The 19,070-nt window shown below is 49.5% G+C and overlaps 9 non-coding genes across 9 annotated transcripts; all 9 read right to left on the bottom strand.

Annotated features, from left to right (window-relative positions):
• Positions 1-1,752: 1,752 nt before the first annotated feature.
• Positions 1,753-1,845, bottom strand: trnay-gua (transfer RNA tyrosine (anticodon GUA)). Its single transcript has 2 exons — positions 1,809-1,845; positions 1,753-1,788 (listed from the first exon to the last, which is right to left on the bottom strand). It is a non-coding gene; the product is annotated as a tRNA-Tyr (tRNA).
• Positions 1,846-2,996: 1,151 nt separating this feature from the next.
• trnay-gua (transfer RNA tyrosine (anticodon GUA)) lies at positions 2,997-3,089 on the bottom strand. The gene is made up of 2 exons: positions 3,053-3,089; positions 2,997-3,032 (listed from the first exon to the last, which is right to left on the bottom strand). It is a non-coding gene; the product is annotated as a tRNA-Tyr (tRNA).
• A 2,240-nt stretch (positions 3,090-5,329) lies between these two features.
• On the bottom strand, positions 5,330-5,422 carry trnay-gua (transfer RNA tyrosine (anticodon GUA)). Its single transcript has 2 exons — positions 5,386-5,422; positions 5,330-5,365 (listed from the first exon to the last, which is right to left on the bottom strand). It is a non-coding gene; the product is annotated as a tRNA-Tyr (tRNA).
• A 3,316-nt stretch (positions 5,423-8,738) lies between these two features.
• Positions 8,739-8,831, bottom strand: trnay-gua (transfer RNA tyrosine (anticodon GUA)). Its single transcript has 2 exons — positions 8,795-8,831; positions 8,739-8,774 (listed from the first exon to the last, which is right to left on the bottom strand). It is a non-coding gene; the product is annotated as a tRNA-Tyr (tRNA).
• Positions 8,832-11,071: 2,240 nt separating this feature from the next.
• trnay-gua (transfer RNA tyrosine (anticodon GUA)) lies at positions 11,072-11,164 on the bottom strand. Its single transcript has 2 exons — positions 11,128-11,164; positions 11,072-11,107 (listed from the first exon to the last, which is right to left on the bottom strand). It is a non-coding gene; the product is annotated as a tRNA-Tyr (tRNA).
• Positions 11,165-12,328: 1,164 nt separating this feature from the next.
• Positions 12,329-12,421, bottom strand: trnay-gua (transfer RNA tyrosine (anticodon GUA)). Its single transcript has 2 exons — positions 12,385-12,421; positions 12,329-12,364 (listed from the first exon to the last, which is right to left on the bottom strand). It is a non-coding gene; the product is annotated as a tRNA-Tyr (tRNA).
• Positions 12,422-14,661: 2,240 nt separating this feature from the next.
• trnay-gua (transfer RNA tyrosine (anticodon GUA)) lies at positions 14,662-14,754 on the bottom strand. The gene is made up of 2 exons: positions 14,718-14,754; positions 14,662-14,697 (listed from the first exon to the last, which is right to left on the bottom strand). It is a non-coding gene; the product is annotated as a tRNA-Tyr (tRNA).
• Positions 14,755-16,994: 2,240 nt separating this feature from the next.
• trnay-gua (transfer RNA tyrosine (anticodon GUA)) lies at positions 16,995-17,087 on the bottom strand. Its single transcript has 2 exons — positions 17,051-17,087; positions 16,995-17,030 (listed from the first exon to the last, which is right to left on the bottom strand). It is a non-coding gene; the product is annotated as a tRNA-Tyr (tRNA).
• A 1,164-nt stretch (positions 17,088-18,251) lies between these two features.
• Positions 18,252-18,344, bottom strand: trnay-gua (transfer RNA tyrosine (anticodon GUA)). The gene is made up of 2 exons: positions 18,308-18,344; positions 18,252-18,287 (listed from the first exon to the last, which is right to left on the bottom strand). It is a non-coding gene; the product is annotated as a tRNA-Tyr (tRNA).
• Positions 18,345-19,070: the final 726 nt, after the last annotated feature.

Raw genomic sequence — 19,070 nt, 5'->3', positions numbered from 1 at the left:
GCGTGAACTCAGTGACACGTGAGACCACGTTTCTTTCTGGAGAATTGCCCTGAGCCAAAAGCAGAGTGGAGAATGCGGGCATCGATCCCGCTACCTCTCACATGCTAAGCGAGCGCTCTACCATTTGAGCTAATTCCCCAGCAGCTTCTTGCAGGTTGCCCTCGTTTGCTTCTCAGTCGCCTTTTCGCACTCGTCTCCAAGCTGCTCCACGACCATCAGAGAAAACCTATTTGAGGACTAGCCCACTCCTTGTATCCAATCGACATTGCGGAGCAGCAGCGAGCGAGCAACAGCAGGACGCGAAGCCACAGTAACGAAGAAAGAAGCCGAGAAGAGCACGAGACCGCGAAAGGGAAGCGAGGTGACCGGCAAGTAGCGGCCGCCCTGTGTGTGAGGGAGCAGGCGAGAGCGCTGTCTGACTGATAGCCAACTTGTTTTGCCTGAAAGGGAGTGCTGAGTGCTTTGAAGTGTTGCTGCCCACGTCTGCGTGTTGCAGACTGGCGCAATCCAAGATCCAGGATTACGTGCTGAGGGACGCACTTAAAATTGGTACAGTCGCCGCAAAGGCACGGTGGGGAAGGGCCACAGTTTAAAGGCCTTCTGCCACGGTAAACCCGGGGGCAGGAATCAGTACACAACTCCCCTCGGGCTGTACTTGCAACTTCTTTTTCGTGTACATGGAGCACCATGATCTGCAAACACCTATGTAGTGCCATGTACAATGTAAGGTCTGTTTCGTAATGCACGTTGAAAAGAAAAAAATGTAAACGTACCGTCACCCATTCCGTGTACTGTATAGTGACACATGTAATGTAATTTTGTTGAATGTACTACAAGGTATCCCGTATTGTACTTGATCTGAAAAGCAAATAAATGTATAGAACGGAACTGCCGTCAGCACCCAAATGTAATGTATGGGATTGCTGACCGCAGCTAAACATACTGAACTGCTTTTGAATGTACTGTACAAATTCTTTTGGCTTCTCTCACCTCATATATCCATCTTTGCAAAAATCAAGAAGTCTTGCTTCTGACATGGCAGAAAATGGTTTGCTGGGCTTTGGCCCATCTGCCGTGAACTCAGTGAGTGACACGTGAGATCACGTTTCTTTCTGGAGAATTGCCCTGAGCCAAAAGCAGAGTGGAGAATGCGGGCATCGATCCCGCTACCTCTCACATGCGAAGCAAGCGCTCTACCATTTGAGCTAATTCCCCAGTAGCTTCTTGCAGTTGAGCCTCGTTTGCTTCTCAGTCGCCTTTTCGCACTCGTCTCCAAGCTGCTCCACGACCATCAGAGAAAACCTATTTGAGGATTGGCCCACTCCTTCAATGCATTGTATCCAATCGACATTGCGGAGCAGCATCGAGCGAGCAACAGCAGGACGGGAAGCCACAGTAACGAAGAAAGAAGCCGAGAAGAGCACGAGACCACGGAAGGGAAGCGAGGTGACCGGCAAGTAGCGGCCGCCCTGTGTGTGAGGGAGCAGGCGAGAGCGCTGTCTGACTGATAGCCAACTTGTTTTGCCTGAAAGGGAGTGCTGAGTGCTTTGAAGTGTTGCTGCTCAATGGCACTCTCTGCTGGTGAGCAGACACAAATGCTCAAGCATAACAGCTGTGTGAAGGTGGATGCAGAGTGCATTAAGGTTTGAGACGAGAAAAGTGGTGTCCTGCGTCTTCAGGGCAACATGATGCATCATAAAGTGAAGAGAGCTGGTTTGAGTGAATTGCTGCTTAATCCAAAAGAACACCAGCTCCTTCGAGCCGGAATTGAACCAGCAACCTAAGGATAATCTTGCTGCATATTGCTACTACAGTCCTCTGCTCTACCAACTGAGCTATCAAAGGAAAGCTGCAAAGATGCTTCTGTGTGATGATTGTTTTCCCAGCGCATGTTGACGCATCTGGCCTCATGGAGTGGCCTGTGCGTCTTCAGTACCAGCCCATGCTGCAGCGCTGTGAGACTGTGAACCGCCAGCTACTCTTTACAGCCTGGAAAACGCGTGTGACTAACAATCACAAGAGTGTAGCTTTGACTTCTTATCAGGCTCGCACATTTTTTGCAAGCTGTGCATTATGAATTTAAAGACCTTGCAAGCTGCCCTACTTGGTCGTGCTGCCTGGCGGCTTGCATGGCAAGTGCCTTCTTCGTGCAGCAGGCAGCGTATCAGTCTGCTCAATCGAAGGTCCTGAGTTAAATGCTCAGAAAAGGAATCAATGCTAAAAAGTCGTTCTTTTAGCTTCTTTCACTTCATATATCCACCTTTGCAAAAATCAAGAAGTCTTGCTTATGACATGGCAGAAAAAAGTTTGCTGTGCTTTGACCCATCTGGCGTGAACTCAGTGACACGTGAGACCACGTTTCTTTCTGGAGAATTGCCCTGAGCCAAAAGCAGAGTGGAGAATGCGGGCATCGATCACGCTACCTCTCACATGCTAAGCGAGCGCTCTACCATTTGAGCTAATTCCCCAGCAGCTTCTTGCAGGTTGCCCTCGTTTGCTTCTCAGTCGCCTTTTCGCACTCGTCTCCAAGCTGCTCCACGACCATCAGAGAAAACCTATTTGAGGACTAGCCCACTCCTTGTATCCAATCGACATTGCGGAGCAGCAGCGAGCGAGCAACAGCAGGACGCGAAGCCACAGTAACGAAGAAAGAAGCCGAGAAGAGCACGAGACCGCGAAAGGGAAGCGAGGTGACCGGCAAGTAGCGGCCGCCCTGTGTGTGAGGGAGCAGGCGAGAGCGCTGTCTGACTGATAGCCAACTTGTTTTGCCTGAAAGGGAGTGCTGAGTGCTTTGAAGTGTTGCTGCTCAATGGCACTCTCTGCTGGTGAGCAGACACAAATGCTCAAGCATAACAGCTGTGTGAAGGTGGATGCAGAGTGCATTAAGGTTTGAGACGAGAAAAGTGGTGTCCTGCGTCTTCAGGGCAACATGATGCATCATAAAGTGAAGAGAGCTGGTTTGAGTGAATTGATGCTTAATCCAAAAGAACACCAGCTCCTTCGAGCCGGAATTGAACCAGCAACCTAAGGATAATCTTGCTGCATATTGCTACTACAGTCCTCTGCTCTACCAACTGAGCTATCAAAGGAAAGCTGCAAAGATGCTTCTGTGTGATGATTGTTTTCCCAGCGCATGTTGACGCATCTGGCCTCATGGAGTGGCCTGTGCGTCTTCAGTACCAGCCCATGCTGCAGCGCTGTGAGACTGTGAACCGCCAGCTACTCTTTACAGCCTGGAAAACGCGTGTGACTAACAATCACAAGAGTGTAGCTTTGACTTCTTATCAGGCTCGCAGATTTTTTGCAAGCTGTGCATTATGAATTTAAAGACCTTGCAAGCTGCCCTACTTGGTCGTGCTGCCTGGCGGCTTGCATGGCAAGTGCCTTCTTCGTGCAGCAGGCAGTGTATGTATCAGTCTGCTCAATCGAAGGTCCTGAGTTAAATGCTCAGAAAAGGAATCAATGCTAAAAAGTCGTTCTTTTAGCTTCTTTCACTTCATATATCCACCTTTGCAAAAATCAAGAAGTCTTGCTTATGACATGGCAGAAAAAAGTTTGCTGTGCTTTGACCCATCTGGCGTGAACTCAGTGACACGTGAGACCACGTTTCTTTCTGGAGAATTGCCCTGAGCCAAAAGCAGAGTGGAGAATGCGGGCATCGATCCCGCTACCTCTCACATGCTAAGCGAGCGCTCTACCATTTGAGCTAATTCCCCAGCAGCTTCTTGCAGGTTGCCCTCGTTTGCTTCTCAGTCGCCTTTTCGCACTCGTCTCCAAGCTGCTCCACGACCATCAGAGAAAACCTATTTGAGGACTAGCCCACTCCTTGTATCCAATCGACATTGCGGAGCAGCAGCGAGCGAGCAACAGCAGGACGCGAAGCCACAGTAACGAAGAAAGAAGCCGAGAAGAGCACGAGACCGCGAAAGGGAAGCGAGGTGACCGGCAAGTAGCGGCCGCCCTGTGTGTGAGGGAGCAGGCGAGAGCGCTGTCTGACTGATAGCCAACTTGTTTTGCCTGAAAGGGAGTGCTGAGTGCTTTGAAGTGTTGCTGCCCACGTCTGCGTGTTGCAGACTGGCGCAATCCAAGATCCAGGATTACGTGCTGAGGGACGCACTTAAAATTGGTACAGTCGCCGCAAAGGCACGGTGGGGAAGGGCCACAGTTTAAAGGCCTTCTGCCACGGTAAACCCGGGGGCAGGAATCAGTACACAACTCCCCTCGGGCTGTACTTGCAACTTCTTTTTCGTGTACATGGAGCACCATGATCTGCAAACACCTATGTAGTGCCATGTACAATGTAAGGTCTGTTTCGTAATGCACGTTGAAAAGAAAAAAATGTAAACGTACCGTCACCCATTCCGTGTACTGTATAGTGACACATGTAATGTAATTTTGTTGAATGTACTACAAGGTATCCCGTATTGTACTTGATCTGAAAAGCAAATAAATGTATAGAACGGAACTGCCGTCAGCACCCAAATGTAATGTATGGGATTGCTGACCGCAGCTAAACATACTGAACTGCTTTTGAATGTACTGTACAAATTCTTTTGGCTTCTCTCACCTCATATATCCATCTTTGCAAAAATCAAGAAGTCTTGCTTCTGACATGGCAGAAAATGGTTTGCTGGGCTTTGGCCCATCTGCCGTGAACTCAGTGAGTGACACGTGAGATCACGTTTCTTTCTGGAGAATTGCCCTGAGCCAAAAGCAGAGTGGAGAATGCGGGCATCGATCCCGCTACCTCTCACATGCGAAGCAAGCGCTCTACCATTTGAGCTAATTCCCCAGTAGCTTCTTGCAGTTGAGCCTCGTTTGCTTCTCAGTCGCCTTTTCGCACTCGTCTCCAAGCTGCTCCACGACCATCAGAGAAAACCTATTTGAGGATTGGCCCACTCCTTCAATGCATTGTATCCAATCGACATTGCGGAGCAGCATCGAGCGAGCAACAGCAGGACGGGAAGCCACAGTAACGAAGAAAGAAGCCGAGAAGAGCACGAGACCACGGAAGGGAAGCGAGGTGACCGGCAAGTAGCGGCCGCCCTGTGTGTGAGGGAGCAGGCGAGAGCGCTGTCTGACTGATAGCCAACTTGTTTTGCCTGAAAGGGAGTGCTGAGTGCTTTGAAGTGTTGCTGCTCAATGGCACTCTCTGCTGGTGAGCAGACACAAATGCTCAAGCATAACAGCTGTGTGAAGGTGGATGCAGAGTGCATTAAGGTTTGAGACGAGAAAAGTGGTGTCCTGCGTCTTCAGGGCAACATGATGCATCATAAAGTGAAGAGAGCTGGTTTGAGTGAATTGCTGCTTAATCCAAAAGAACACCAGCTCCTTCGAGCCGGAATTGAACCAGCAACCTAAGGATAATCTTGCTGCATATTGCTACTACAGTCCTCTGCTCTACCAACTGAGCTATCAAAGGAAAGCTGCAAAGATGCTTCTGTGTGATGATTGTTTTCCCAGCGCATGTTGACGCATCTGGCCTCATGGAGTGGCCTGTGCGTCTTCAGTACCAGCCCATGCTGCAGCGCTGTGAGACTGTGAACCGCCAGCTACTCTTTACAGCCTGGAAAACGCGTGTGACTAACAATCACAAGAGTGTAGCTTTGACTTCTTATCAGGCTCGCACATTTTTTGCAAGCTGTGCATTATGAATTTAAAGACCTTGCAAGCTGCCCTACTTGGTCGTGCTGCCTGGCGGCTTGCATGGCAAGTGCCTTCTTCGTGCAGCAGGCAGCGTATGTATCAGTCTGCTCAATCGAAGGTCCTGAGTTAAATGCTCAGAAAAGGAATCAATGCTAAAAAGTCGTTCTTTTAGCTTCTTTCACTTCATATATCCACCTTTGCAAAAATCAAGAAGTCTTGCTTATGACATGGCAGAAAAAAGTTTGCTGTGCTTTGACCCATCTGGCGTGAACTCAGTGACACGTGAGACCACGTTTCTTTCTGGAGAATTGCCCTGAGCCAAAAGCAGAGTGGAGAATGCGGGCATCGATCCCGCTACCTCTCACATGCTAAGCGAGCGCTCTACCATTTGAGCTAATTCCCCAGCAGCTTCTTGCAGGTTGCCCTCGTTTGCTTCTCAGTCGCCTTTTCGCACTCGTCTCCAAGCTGCTCCACGACCATCAGAGAAAACCTATTTGAGGACTAGCCCACTCCTTGTATCCAATCGACATTGCGGAGCAGCAGCGAGCGAGCAACAGCAGGACGCGAAGCCACAGTAACGAAGAAAGAAGCCGAGAAGAGCACGAGACCGCGAAAGGGAAGCGAGGTGACCGGCAAGTAGCGGCCGCCCTGTGTGTGAGGGAGCAGGCGAGAGCGCTGTCTGACTGATAGCCAACTTGTTTTGCCTGAAAGGGAGTGCTGAGTGCTTTGAAGTGTTGCTGCCCACGTCTGCGTGTTGCAGACTGGCGCAATCCAAGATCCAGGATTACGTGCTGAGGGACGCACTTAAAATTGGTACAGTCGCCGCAAAGGCACGGTGGGGAAGGGCCACAGTTTAAAGGCCTTCTGCCACGGTAAACCCGGGGGCAGGAATCAGTACACAACTCCCCTCGGGCTGTACTTGCAACTTCTTTTTCGTGTACATGGAGCACCATGATCTGCAAACACCTATGTAGTGCCATGTACAATGTAAGGTCTGTTTCGTAATGCACGTTGAAAAGAAAAAAATGTAAACGTACCGTCACCCATTCCGTGTACTGTATAGTGACACATGTAATGTAATTTTGTTGAATGTACTACAAGGTATCCCGTATTGTACTTGATCTGAAAAGCAAATAAATGTATAGAACGGAACTGCCGTCAGCACCCAAATGTAATGTATGGGATTGCTGACCGCAGCTAAACATACTGAACTGCTTTTGAATGTACTGTACAAATTCTTTTGGCTTCTCTCACCTCATATATCCATCTTTGCAAAAATCAAGAAGTCTTGCTTCTGACATGGCAGAAAATGGTTTGCTGGGCTTTGGCCCATCTGCCGTGAACTCAGTGAGTGACACGTGAGATCACGTTTCTTTCTGGAGAATTGCCCTGAGCCAAAAGCAGAGTGGAGAATGCGGGCATCGATCCCGCTACCTCTCACATGCTAAGCGAGCGCTCTACCATTTGAGCTAATTCCCCAGCAGCTTCTTGCAGGTTGCCCTCGTTTGCTTCTCAGTCGCCTTTTCGCACTCGTCTCCAAGCTGCTCCACGACCATCAGAGAAAACCTATTTGAGGACTAGCCCACTCCTTGTATCCAATCGACATTGCGGAGCAGCAGCGAGCGAGCAACAGCAGGACGCGAAGCCACAGTAACGAAGAAAGAAGCCGAGAAGAGCACGAGACCGCGAAAGGGAAGCGAGGTGACCGGCAAGTAGCGGCCGCCCTGTGTGTGAGGGAGCAGGCGAGAGCGCTGTCTGACTGATAGCCAACTTGTTTTGCCTGAAAGGGAGTGCTGAGTGCTTTGAAGTGTTGCTGCCCACGTCTGCGTGTTGCAGACTGGCGCAATCCAAGATCCAGGATTACGTGCTGAGGGACGCACTTAAAATTGGTACAGTCGCCGCAAAGGCACGGTGGGGAAGGGCCACAGTTTAAAGGCCTTCTGCCACGGTAAACCCGGGGGCAGGAATCAGTACACAACTCCCCTCGGGCTGTACTTGCAACTTCTTTTTCGTGTACATGGAGCACCATGATCTGCAAACACCTATGTAGTGCCATGTACAATGTAAGGTCTGTTTCGTAATGCACGTTGAAAAGAAAAAAATGTAAACGTACCGTCACCCATTCCATGTACTGTATAGTGACACATGTAATGTAATTTTGTTGAATGTACTACAAGGTATCCCGTATTGTACTTGATCTGAAAAGCAAATAAATGTATAGAACGGAACTGCCGTCAGCACCCAAATGTAATGTATGGGATTGCTGACCGCAGCTAAACATACTGAACTGCTTTTGAATGTACTGTACAAATTCTTTTGGCTTCTCTCACCTCATATATCCATCTTTGCAAAAATCAAGAAGTCTTGCTTCTGACATGGCAGAAAATGGTTTGCTGGGCTTTGGCCCATCTGCCGTGAACTCAGTGAGTGACACGTGAGATCACGTTTCTTTCTGGAGAATTGCCCTGAGCCAAAAGCAGAGTGGAGAATGCGGGCATCGATCCCGCTACCTCTCACATGCGAAGCAAGCGCTCTACCATTTGAGCTAATTCCCCAGTAGCTTCTTGCAGTTGAGCCTCGTTTGCTTCTCAGTCGCCTTTTCGCACTCGTCTCCGAGCTGCTCCACGACCATCAGAGAAAACCTATTTGAGGATTGGCCCACTCCTTCAATGCATTGTATCCAATCGACATTGCGGAGCAGCATCGAGCGAGCAACAGCAGGACGGGAAGCCACAGTAACGAAGAAAGAAGCCGAGAAGAGCACGAGACCACGGAAGGGAAGCGAGGTGACCGGCAAGTAGCGGCCGCCCTGTGTGTGAGGGAGCAGGCGAGAGCGCTGTCTGACTGATAGCCAACTTGTTTTGCCTGAAAGGGAGTGCTGAGTGCTTTGAAGTGTTGCTGCTCAATGGCACTCTCTGCTGGTGAGCAGACACAAATGCTCAAGCATAACAGCTGTGTGAAGGTGGATGCAGAGTGCATTAAGGTTTGAGACGAGAAAAGTGGTGTCCTGCGTCTTCAGGGCAACATGATGCATCATAAAGTGAAGAGAGCTGGTTTGAGTGAATTGCTGCTTAATCCAAAAGAACACCAGCTCCTTCGAGCCGGAATTGAACCAGCAACCTAAGGATAATCTTGCTGCATATTGCTACTACAGTCCTCTGCTCTACCAACTGAGCTATCAAAGGAAAGCTGCAAAGATGCTTCTGTGTGATGATTGTTTTCCCAGCGCATGTTGACGCATCTGGCCTCATGGAGTGGCCTGTGCGTCTTCAGTACCAGCCCATGCTGCAGCGCTGTGAGACTGTGAACCGCCAGCTACTCTTTACAGCCTGGAAAACGCGTGTGACTAACAATCACAAGAGTGTAGCTTTGACTTCTTATCAGGCTCGCAGATTTTTTGCAAGCTGTGCATTATGAATTTAAAGACCTTGCAAGCTGCCCTACTTGGTCGTGCTGCCTGGCGGCTTGCATGGCAAGTGCCTTCTTCGTGCAGCAGGCAGCGTATGTATCAGTCTGCTCAATCGAAGGTCCTGAGTTAAATGCTCAGAAAAGGAATCAATGCTAAAAAGTCGTTCTTTTAGCTTCTTTCACTTCATATATCCACCTTTGCAAAAATCAAGAAGTCTTGCTTATGACATGGCAGAAAAAAGTTTGCTGTGCTTTGACCCATCTGGCGTGAACTCAGTGACACGTGAGACCACGTTTCTTTCTGGAGAATTGCCCTGAGCCAAAAGCAGAGTGGAGAATGCGGGCATCGATCCCGCTACCTCTCACATGCTAAGCGAGCGCTCTACCATTTGAGCTAATTCCCCAGCAGCTTCTTGCAGGTTGCCCTCGTTTGCTTCTCAGTCGCCTTTTCGCACTCGTCTCCAAGCTGCTCCACGACCATCAGAGAAAACCTATTTGAGGACTAGCCCACTCCTTGTATCCAATCGACATTGCGGAGCAGCAGCGAGCGAGCAACAGCAGGACGCGAAGCCACAGTAACGAAGAAAGAAGCCGAGAAGAGCACGAGACCGCGAAAGGGAAGCGAGGTGACCGGCAAGTAGCGGCCGCCCTGTGTGTGAGGGAGCAGGCGAGAGCGCTGTCTGACTGATAGCCAACTTGTTTTGCCTGAAAGGGAGTGCTGAGTGCTTTGAAGTGTTGCTGCCCACGTCTGCGTGTTGCAGACTGGCGCAATCCAAGATCCAGGATTACGTGCTGAGGGACGCACTTAAAATTGGTACAGTCGCCGCAAAGGCACGGTGGGGAAGGGCCACAGTTTAAAGGCCTTCTGCCACGGTAAACCCGGGGGCAGGAATCAGTACACAACTCCCCTCGGGCTGTACTTGCAACTTCTTTTTCGTGTACATGGAGCACCATGATCTGCAAACACCTATGTAGTGCCATGTACAATGTAAGGTCTGTTTCGTAATGCACGTTGAAAAGAAAAAAATGTAAACGTACCGTCACCCATTCCGTGTACTGTATAGTGACACATGTAATGTAATTTTGTTGAATGTACTACAAGGTATCCCGTATTGTACTTGATCTGAAAAGCAAGGAAATGTATAGAACGGAACTGCCGTCAGCACCCAAATGTAATGTATGGGATTGCTGACCGCAGCTAAACATACTGAACTGCTTTTGAATGTACTGTACAAATTCTTTTGGCTTCTCTCACCTCATATATCCATCTTTGCAAAAATCAAGAAGTCTTGCTTCTGACATGGCAGAAAATGGTTTGCTGGGCTTTGGCCCATCTGCCGTGAACTCAGTGAGTGACACGTGAGATCACGTTTCTTTCTGGAGAATTGCCCTGAGCCAAAAGCAGAGTGGAGAATGCGGGCATCGATCCCGCTACCTCTCACATGCGAAGCAAGCGCTCTACCATTTGAGCTAATTCCCCAGTAGCTTCTTGCAGTTGAGCCTCGTTTGCTTCTCAGTCGCCTTTTCGCACTCGTCTCCAAGCTGCTCCACGACCATCAGAGAAAACCTATTTGAGGATTGGCCCACTCCTTCAATGCATTGTATCCAATCGACATTGCGGAGCAGCATCGAGCGAGCAACAGCAGGACGGGAAGCCACAGTAACGAAGAAAGAAGCCGAGAAGAGCACGAGACCACGGAAGGGAAGCGAGGTGACCGGCAAGTAGCGGCCGCCCTGTGTGTGAGGGAGCAGGCGAGAGCGCTGTCTGACTGATAGCCAACTTGTTTTGCCTGAAAGGGAGTGCTGAGTGCTTTGAAGTGTTGCTGCTCAATGGCACTCTCTGCTGGTGAGCAGACACAAATGCTCAAGCATAACAGCTGTGTGAAGGTGGATGCAGAGTGCATTAAGGTTTGAGACGAGAAAAGTGGTGTCCTGCGTCTTCAGGGCAACATGATGCATCATAAAGTGAAGAGAGCTGGTTTGAGTGAATTGCTGCTTAATCCAAAAGAACACCAGCTCCTTCGAGCCGGAATTGAACCAGCAACCTAAGGATAATCTTGCTGCATATTGCTACTACAGTCCTCTGCTCTACCAACTGAGCTATCAAAGGAAAGCTGCAAAGATGCTTCTGTGTGATGATTGTTTTCCCAGCGCATGTTGACGCATCTGGCCTCATGGAGTGGCCTGTGCGTCTTCAGTACCAGCCCATGCTGCAGCGCTGTGAGACTGTGAACCGCCAGCTACTCTTTACAGCCTGGAAAACGCGTGTGACTAACAATCACAAGAGTGTAGCTTTGACTTCTTATCAGGCTCGCAGATTTTTTGCAAGCTGTGCATTATGAATTTAAAGACCTTGCAAGCTGCCCTACTTGGTCGTGCTGCCTGGCGGCTTGCATGGCAAGTGCCTTCTTCGTGCAGCAGGCAGCGTATGTATCAGTCTGCTCAATCGAAGGTCCTGAGTTAAATGCTCAGAAAAGGAATCAATGCTAAAAAGTCGTTCTTTTAGCTTCTTTCACTTCATATATCCACCTTTGCAAAAATCAAGAAGTCTTGCTTATGACATGGCAGAAAAAAGTTTGCTGTGCTTTGACCCATCTGGCGTGAACTCAGTGACACGTGAGACCACGTTTCTTTCTGGAGAATTGCCCTGAGCCAAAAGCAGAGTGGAGAATGCGGGCATCGATCCCGCTACCTCTCACATGCTAAGCAAGCGCTCTACCATTTGAGCTAATTCCCCAGCAGCTTCTTGCAGGTTGCCCTCGTTTGCTTCTCAGTCGCCTTTTCGCACTCGTCTCCAAGCTGCTCCACGACCATCAGAGAAAACCTATTTGAGGATTGGCCCACTCCTTCAATGCATTGTATCCAATCGACATTGCGGAGCAGCAGCGAGCGAGCAACAGCAGGACGGGAAGCCACAGTAACGAAGAAAGAAGCCGAGAAGAGCACGAGACCACGGAAGGGAAGCGAGGTGACCGGCAAGTAGCGGCCGCCCTGTGTGTGAGGGAGCAGGCGAGAGCGCTGTCTGACTGATAGCCAACTTGTTTTGCCTGAAAGGGAGTGCTGAGTGCTTTGAAGTGTTGCTGCTCAATGGCACTCTCTGCTGGTGAGCAGACACAAATGCTCAAGCATAACAGCTGTGTGAAGGTGGATGCAGAGTGCATTAAGGTTTGAGACGAGAAAAGTGGTGTCCTGCGTCTTCAGGGCAACATGATGCATCATAAAGTGAAGAGAGCTGGTTTGAGTGAATTGATGCTTAATCCAAAAGAACACCAGCTCCTTCGAGCCGGAATTGAACCAGCAACCTAAGGATAATCTTGCTGCATATTGCTACTACAGTCCTCTGCTCTACCAACTGAGCTATCAAAGGAAAGCTGCAAAGATGCTTCTGTGTGATGATTGTTTTCCCAGCGCATGTTGACGCATCTGGCCTCATGGAGTGGCCTGTGCGTCTTCAGTACCAGCCCATGCTGCAGCGCTGTGAGACTGTGAACCGCCAGCTACTCTTTACAGCCTGGAAAACGCGTGTGACTAACAATCACAAGAGTGTAGCTTTGACTTCTTATCAGGCTCGCAGATTTTTTGCAAGCTGTGCATTATGAATTTAAAGACCTTGCAAGCTGCCCTACTTGGTCGTGCTGCCTGGCGGCTTGCATGGCAAGTGCCTTCTTCGTGCAGCAGGCAGCGTATGTATCAGTCTGCTCAATCGAAGGTCCTGAGTTAAATGCTCAGAAAAGGAATCAATGCTAAAAAGTCGTTCTTTTAGCTTCTTTCACTTCATATATCCACCTTTGCAAAAATCAAGAAGTCTTGCTTATGACATGGCAGAAAAAAGTTTGCTGTGCTTTGACCCATCTGGCGTGAACTCAGTGACACGTGAGACCACGTTTCTTTCTGGAGAATTGCCCTGAGCCAAAAGCAGAGTGGAGAATGCGGGCATCGATCCCGCTACCTCTCACATGCTAAGCGAGCGCTCTACCATTTGAGCTAATTCCCCAGCAGCTTCTTGCAGGTTGCCCTCGTTTGCTTCTCAGTCGCCTTTTCGCACTCGTCTCCAAGCTGCTCCACGACCATCAGAGAAAACCTATTTGAGGACTAGCCCACTCCTTGTATCCAATCGACATTGCGGAGCAGCAGCGAGCGAGCAACAGCAGGACGCGAAGCCACAGTAACGAAGAAAGAAGCCGAGAAGAGCACGAGACCGCGAAAGGGAAGCGAGGTGACCGGCAAGTAGCGGCCGCCCTGTGTGTGAGGGAGCAGGCGAGAGCGCTGTCTGACTGATAGCCAACTTGTTTTGCCTGAAAGGGAGTGCTGAGTGCTTTGAAGTGTTGCTGCCCACGTCTGCGTGTTGCAGACTGGCGCAATCCAAGATCCAGGATTACGTGCTGAGGGACGCACTTAAAATTGGTACAGTCGCCGCAAAGGCACGGTGGGGAAGGGCCACAGTTTAAAGGCCTTCTGCCACGGTAAACCCGGGGGCAGGAATCAGTACACAACTCCCCTCGGGCTGTACTTGCAACTTCTTTTTCGTGTACATGGAGCACCATGATCTGCAAACACCTATGTAGTGCCATGTACAATGTAAGGTCTGTTTCGTAATGCACGTTGAAAAGAAAAAAATGTAAACGTACCGTCACCCATTCCATGTACTGTATAGTGACACATGTAATGTAATTTTGTTGAATGTACTACAAGGTATCCCGTATTGTACTTGATCTGAAAAGCAAATAAATGTATAGAACGGAACTGCCGTCAGCACCCAAATGTAATGTATGGGATTGCTGACCGCAGCTAAACATACTGAACTGCTTTTGAATGTACTGTACAAATTCTTTTGGCTTCTCTCACCTCATATATCCATCTTTGCAAAAATCAAGAAGTCTTGCTTCTGACATGGCAGAAAATGGTTTGCTGGGCTTTGGCCCATCTGCCGTGAACTCAGTGAGTGACACGTGAGATCACGTTTCTTTCTGGAGAATTGCCCTGAGCCAAAAGCAGAGTGGAGAATGCGGGCATCGATCCTGCTACCTCTCACATGCGAAGCAAGCGCTCTACCATTTGAGCTAATTCCCCAGTAGCTTCTTGCAGTTGAGCCTCGTTTGCTTCTCAGTCGCCTTTTCGCACTCGTCTCCGAGCTGCTCCACGACCATCAGAGAAAACCTATTTGAGGATTGGCCCACTCCTTCAATGCATTGTATCCAATCGACATTGCGGAGCAGCATCGAGCGAGCAACAGCAGGACGGGAAGCCACAGTAACGAAGAAAGAAGCCGAGAAGAGCACGAGACCACGGAAGGGAAGCGAGGTGACCGGCAAGTAGCGGCCGCCCTGTGTGTGAGGGAGCAGGCGAGAGCGCTGTCTGACTGATAGCCAACTTGTTTTGCCTGAAAGGGAGTGCTGAGTGCTTTGAAGTGTTGCTGCTCAATGGCACTCTCTGCTGGTGAGCAGACACAAATGCTCAAGCATAACAGCTGTGTGAAGGTGGATGCAGAGTGCATTAAGGTTTGAGACGAGAAAAGTGGTGTCCTGCGTCTTCAGGGCAACATGATGCATCATAAAGTGAAGAGAGCTGGTTTGAGTGAATTGCTGCTTAATCCAAAAGAACACCAGCTCCTTCGAGCCGGAATTGAACCAGCAACCTAAGGATAATCTTGCTGCATATTGCTACTACAGTCCTCTGCTCTACCAACTGAGCTATCAAAGGAAAGCTGCAAAGATGCTTCTGTGTGATGATTGTTTTCCCAGCGCATGTTGACGCATCTGGCCTCATGGAGTGGCCTGTGCGTCTTCAGTACCAGCCCATGCTGCAGCGCTGTGAGACTGTGAACCGCCAGCTACTCTTTACAGCCTGGAAAACGCGTGTGACTAACAATCACAAGAGTGTAGCTTTGACTTCTTATCAGGCTCGCAGATTTTTTGCAAGCTGTGCATTATGAATTTAAAGACCTTGCAAGCTGCCCTACTTGGTCGTGCTGCCTGGCGGCTTGCATGGCAAGTGCCTTCTTCGTGCAGCAGGCAGCGTATGTATCAGTCTGCTCAATCGAAGGTCCTGAGTTAAATGCTCAGAAAAGGAATCAATGCTAAAAAGTCGTTCTTTTAGCTTCTTTCACTTCATATATCCACCTTTGCAAAAATCAAGAAGTCTTGCTTATGACATGGCAGAAAAAAGTTTGCTGTGCTTTGACCCATCTGGCGTGAACTCAGTGACACGTGAGACCACGTTTCTTTCTGGAGAATTGCCCTGAGCCAAAAGCAGAGTGGAGAATGCGGGCATCGATCCCGCTACCTCTCACATGCTAAGCGAGCGCTCTACCATTTGAGCTAATTCCCCAGCAGCTTCTTGCAGGTTGCCCTCGTTTGCTTCTCAGTCGCCTTTTCGCACTCGTCTCCAAGCTGCTCCACGACCATCAGAGAAAACCTATTTGAGGACTAGCCCACTCCTTGTATCCAATCGACATTGCGGAGCAGCAGCGAGCGAGCAACAGCAGGACGCGAAGCCACAGTAACGAAGAAAGAAGCCGAGAAGAGCACGAGACCGCGAAAGGGAAGCGAGGTGACCGGCAAGTAGCGGCCGCCCTGTGTGTGAGGGAGCAGGCGAGAGCGCTGTCTGACTGATAGCCAACTTGTTTTGCCTGAAAGGGAGTGCTGAGTGCTTTGAAGTGTTGCTGCCCACGTCTGCGTGTTGCAGACTGGCGCAATCCAAGATCCAGGATTACGTGCTGAGGGACGCACTTAAAATTGGTACAGTCGCCGCAAAGGCACGGTGGGGAAGGGCCACAGTTTAAAGGCCTTCTGCCACGGTAAACCCGGGGGCAGGAATCAGTACACAACTCCCCTCGGGCTGTACTTGCAACTTCTTTTTCGTGTACATGGAGCACCATGATCTGCAAACACCTATGTAGTGCCATGTACAATGTAAGGTCTGTTTCGTAATGCACGTTGAAAAGAAAAAAATGTAAACGTACCGTCACCCATTCCGTGTACTGTATAGTGACACATGTAATGTAATTTTGTTGAATGTACTACAAGGTATCCCGTATTGTACTTGATCTGAAAAGCAAGGAAATGTATAGAACGGAACTGCCGTCAGCACCCAAATGTAATGTATGGGATTGCTGACCGCAGCTAAACATACTGAACTGCTTTTGAATGTACTGTACAAATTCTTTTGGCTTCTCTCACCTCATATATCCATCTTTGCAAAAATCAAGAAGTCTTGCTTCTGACATGGCAGAAAATGGTTTGCTGGGCTTTGGCCCATCTGCCGTGAACTCAGTGAGTGACACGTGAGATCACGTTTCTTTCTGGAGAATTGCCCTGAGCCAAAAGCAGAGTGGAGAATGCGGGCATCGATCCCGCTACCTCTCACATGCTAAGCGAGCGCTCTACCATTTGAGCTAATTCCCCAGTAGCTTCTTGCAGTTGAGCCTCGTTTGCTTCTCAGTCGCCTTTTCGCACTCGTCTCCAAGCTGCTCCACGACCATCAGAGAAAACCTATTTGAGGATTGGCCCACTCCTTCAATGCATTGTATCCAATCGACATTGCGGAGCAGCATCGAGCGAGCAACAGCAGGACGGGAAGCCACAGTAACGAAGAAAGAAGCCGAGAAGAGCACGAGACCACGGAAGGGAAGCGAGGTGACCGGCAAGTAGCGGCCGCCCTGTGTGTGAGGGAGCAGGCGAGAGCGCTGTCTGACTGATAGCCAACTTGTTTTGCCTGAAAGGGAGTGCTGAGTGCTTTGAAGTGTTGCTGCTCAATGGCACTCTCTGCTGGTGAGCAGACACAAATGCTCAAGCATAACAGCTGTGTGAAGGTGGATGCAGAGTGCATTAAGGTTTGAGACGAGAAAAGTGGTGTCCTGCGTCTTCAGGGCAACATGATGCATCATAAAGTGAAGAGAGCTGGTTTGAGTGAATTGCTGCTTAATCCAAAAGAACACCAGCTCCTTCGAGCCGGAATTGAACCAGCAACCTAAGGATAATCTTGCTGCATATTGCTACTACAGTCCTCTGCTCTACCAACTGAGCTATCAAAGGAAAGCTGCAAAGATGCTTCTGTGTGATGATTGTTTTCCCAGCGCATGTTGACGCATCTGGCCTCATGGAGTGGCCTGTGCGTCTTCAGTACCAGCCCATGCTGCAGCGCTGTGAGACTGTGAACCGCCAGCTACTCTTTACAGCCTGGAAAACGCGTGTGACTAACAATCACAAGAGTGTAGCTTTGACTTCTTATCAGGCTCGCAGATTTTTTGCAAGCTGTGCATTATGAATTTAAAGACCTTGCAAGCTGCCCTACTTGGTCGTGCTGCCTGGCGGCTTGCATGGCAAGTGCCTTCTTCGTGCAGCAGGCAGCGTATGTATCAGTCTGCTCAATCGAAGGTCCTGAGTTAAATGCTCAGAAAAGGAATCAATGCTAAAAAGTCGTTCTTTTAGCTTCTTTCACTTCATATATCCACCTTTGCAAAAATCAAGAAGTCTTGCTTATGACATGGCAGAAAAAAGTTTGCTGTGCTTTGACCCATCTGGCGTGAACTCAGTGACACGTGAGACCACGTTTCTTTCTGGAGAATTGCCCTGAGCCAAAAGCAGAGTGGAGAATGCGGGCATCGATCCCGCTACCTCTCACATGCTAAGCGAGCGCTCTACCATTTGAGCTAATTCCCCAGCAGCTTCTTGCAGGTTGCCCTCGTTTGCTTCTCAGTCGCCTTTTCGCACTCGTCTCCAAGCTGCTCCACGACCATCAGAGAAAACCTATTTGAGGATTGGCCCACTCCTTCAATGCATTGTATCCAATCGACATTGCGGAGCAGCAGCGAGCGAGCAACAGCAGGACGGGAAGCCACAGTAACGAAGAAAGAAGCCGAGAAGAGCACGAGACCACGGAAGGGAAGCGAGGTGACCGGCAAGTAGCGGCCGCCCTGTGTGTGAGGGAGCAGGCGAGAGCGCTGTCTGACTGATAGCCAACTTGTTTTGCCTGAAAGGGAGTGCTGAGTGCTTTGAAGTGTTGCTGCTCAATGGCACTCTCTGCTGGTGAGCAGACACAAATGCTCAAGCATAACAGCTGTGTGAAGGTGGATGCAGAGTGCATTAAGGTTTGAGACGAGAAAAGTGGTGTCCTGCGTCTTCAGGGCAACATGATGCATCATAAAGTGAAGAGAGCTGGTTTGAGTGAATTGATGCTTAATCCAAAAGAACACCAGCTCCTTCGAGCCGGAATTGAACCAGCAACCTAAGGATAATCTTGCTGCATATTGCTACTACAGTCCTCTGCTCTACCAACTGAGCTATCAAAGGAAAGCTGCAAAGATGCTTCTGTGTGATGATTGTTTTCCCAGCGCATGTTGACGCATCTGGCCTCATGGAGTGGCCTGTGCGTCTTCAGTACCAGCCCATGCTGCAGCGCTGTGAGACTGTGAACCGCCAGCTACTCTTTACAGCCTGGAAAACGCGTGTGACTAACAATCACAAGAGTGTAGCTTTGACTTCTTATCAGGCTCGCAGATTTTTTGCAAGCTGTGCATTATGAATTTAAAGACCTTGCAAGCTGCCCTACTTGGTCGTGCTGCCTGGCGGCTTGCATGGCAAGTGCCTTCTTCGTGCAGCAGGCAGCGTATGTATCAGTCTGCTCAATCGAAGGTCCTGAGTTAAATGCTCAGAAAAGGAATCAATGCTAAAAAGTCGTTCTTTTAGCTTCTTTCACTTCATATATCCACCTTTGCAAAAATCAAGAAGTCTTGCTTATGACATGGCAGAAAAAAGTTTGCTGTGCTTTGACCCATCTGGCGTGAACTCAGTGACACGTGAGACCACGTTTCTTTCTGGAGAATTGCCCTGAGCCAAAAGCAGAGTGGAGAATGCGGGCATCGATCCCGCTACCTCTCACATGCTAAGCGAGCGCTCTACCATTTGAGCTAATTCCCCAGCAGCTTCTTGCAGGTTGCCCTCGTTTGCTTCTCAGTCGCCTTTTCGCACTCGTCTCCAAGCTGCTCCACGACCATCAGAGAAAACCTATTTGAGGAC

The sequence above is a fragment of the Pristiophorus japonicus genome, unplaced genomic scaffold (assembly GCF_044704955.1).
Source record: "Pristiophorus japonicus isolate sPriJap1 unplaced genomic scaffold, sPriJap1.hap1 HAP1_SCAFFOLD_429, whole genome shotgun sequence".
Taxonomy (NCBI): Eukaryota; Metazoa; Chordata; class Chondrichthyes; family Pristiophoridae; genus Pristiophorus; species Pristiophorus japonicus.
Note: the sequence above shows the minus strand (reverse complement) of the source record. Positions and strands in the feature narration are given on the sequence as shown.